This window comes from Colobus angolensis, unplaced genomic scaffold (assembly GCF_000951035.1).
Source record: "Colobus angolensis palliatus isolate OR3802 unplaced genomic scaffold, Cang.pa_1.0 Scaffold24, whole genome shotgun sequence".
Classification (NCBI taxonomy): domain Eukaryota; kingdom Metazoa; phylum Chordata; class Mammalia; order Primates; family Cercopithecidae; genus Colobus; species Colobus angolensis.
In genome coordinates this window covers 10,180,986-10,183,568 of record NW_012115599.1, presented here as the reverse complement: position 1 = coordinate 10,183,568, position 2,583 = coordinate 10,180,986, and positions in this window count along the sequence as shown.

The window sequence follows — 2,583 nt, the reverse complement described above, 5'->3', positions numbered from 1 at the left end:
CTGAGGCAGGAGAATGGCGTGAACCCGGGAGGCGGAGCTTGCAGTGAGCTGAGATCTGGCCACTGCACTCCAGCTTGGGCGACAGAGTGAGACTCTGTCTCAAAAAAAGTAAATAAATAAAATAAAATAAAATAAAATGTTATATACAGTGATGAAAGGCAATTTAGAAAACCCAAAAAACCCAAAAGATGAAAACAAAGAAGAAAATAAAAGTCACCTATGATCCCATGGCCTCAACTACTATTAAAGTTCTGGCGTACATCCTGCTAGACGTTTTTCAAATACAAATATACATAAGTTTGTTTGTTTAAATCATGCTGCAAAGACTCTCAAAATCTGCATTTTTCACTCAACTCTTTCCACTTGCGTCTGCCACACAGGTATTTCCCAAATTGGCTCCATAGAACACTAGGGCCATTTTGCTATTAATTGGGAGTCTTCCACCAACTGTTTGAGATGCATAGGCTTACGCCAACTTAAATGGGCTGCTTTGCTGAAGGACTTCTTGGAGTCTCTAATTTACTAATGTGTGTTCTGAATCATCAAGCAGAGACTGGCACTTCTTAAACACATTTCACCATGAAATCTCTTGAGGGATCCTCTTGGGACTTGAGTCTGTGGAACATCATGTAGGAAATGCATTATTCATCAGGCTGCAGAGAAGCCAATTGCATGTGTATGCCATGGTGTATTCCAGCATCCCTCAATGGATGAACATTATTATGGTTGTTTTCAATGTACTGCTATTATAAATAACCCTGTTATTTATATGTGTGTGTGTGTGTATATATATCCCTGTTATATGATGGGCATTCTCGTACTTCCATCTTTTTTTTTTTTAGACGGAGTTCACTCTGTCACCAGGTTGGAGTGCAGTGACGCACTCTCGGCACACTGCAATCTCCACCTCCAGGGTTCAAGCAATTCTCCTGCCTCAGCCTCCCAAGTAGCTGTGACTACAGGTGTGTGCCACCACGCCCAGCTAATTTTTTGTATTTTCAGTAGAGACAGGGTTTCACCATGTTGGCCAGGATGGTCTCAATCTCTTGACCTTGTGATCTGCCCGCCTGGGCCTCCCAAAGTGCTGGGATTACAGGCGTGAGACACCGTGCCCGACCACATACTTCAATCTTTGTTGTACAGAAACATTCCAAGAAATAGGACTGTTGCTCATGTTGAAGACCATTTTAAACTCTCAGGTTCTAGGCTACACATGGCTCTTGCCCCAGCTCCTTATTTAATCCTTACATGCTAGGGAAGGGTCTACCTCATTACCATAAAAGGAGACATTGAGGAGGATGGAAAGTGGGGTCTGTGAGTCTTTATCCATTTCTTGAGCACTTGTACTACAGTGGGCTTGGGGATTATAGTGAAAAATAACTTTTCTTGGCCTATCAGAAACAACACTGTAATGAACATCCATGAACAATTATTATTTCCCAAAGAACCATTGCAACCGGAGAGTGAACCACATTTGGGGTGCAGAGAATCTGTTCCTGAGTCACCTATGAGGCCATACAGCCCTATAGCACCCCTGGGTGCCTAGCAGGGGGATGGAAGCTGTATAATCCCTGAGGTGTTAAAGTGCAGAATGAAATCTCCCTGTTTGAGTGGGAATACAGTAAGCACATCACAAGCACAGCTCAGACCTGGGCAAGACTTACCACTTACATCTTCCTCCATATTCTCCCCTTTGATCCTCACAACACCCTTGTGAGGCAGGGAGTATAGACTTAAGTTCATTCTACAGATGAGGAGACTAAGGCTCAAGGCAGGAGACTTGCCCAAGGTCACACAACTAAGTACGGGGGAGGAACTAGACTCCAGTGACACCACTCCATGCCTCCAATCAACACTATCACCTGATGAACTGCACATTGCTGTCAGCAAAGAATGCATTCCTTCCTTTACACAGGCCTTTCTCAACATGGGACGTAGGACCCAGGCTTTTTAATTTTTATTTTTTTTTTAAGAGACAGGGTCGGCTGGGCACAGTGGCTCAAGCCTGTAATCCCAGCACTTTGGGAGGCCGAGGTGAGCGAATCACCTGCGATTGGGAGTTCGAGGCCTGCCTGGTCAACACGGTGAAACCCTGTCTCTACTAAAAATACAAAACTTAGCCGGGTGTGGTGTCCCATGCCCGTAATCCTAGCTACTCAGGAGACTGAGGCAGGAGAATTGCTTGAACCCTGGAGGCGGAGGTTGTGGTGGGCCAAGGTTGCACCTCTGCACTCCAGCCTGGGCGACAGAGCAAAAATCTGTCTGAAACAAACAAACAAACAAATAAACAGGATCTTGCTCTACCCATGCTGGAATGCAGTGGCATAATCACAGCTCACTGCAGCCTCAACCTCTTGGGCTCAAGCCATCCTCCTGCCTCAGCCGCCTGAGTAGGAGTAAACGTGTTACCTCCACACCCAGCTAACTTTTAAATTTTTGTGCTGCGTGAGGTGGCTCATGCCTGTAATCCCAGCACTTTGGGAGGCCAAGGCAGGCGGATCACCGGAGGTCGGGAGTTCGAGACCAGCCTGACCAACATGGAGAAACCCCATCTCTACTAAAAATACAAAATTAGCCAGGCGC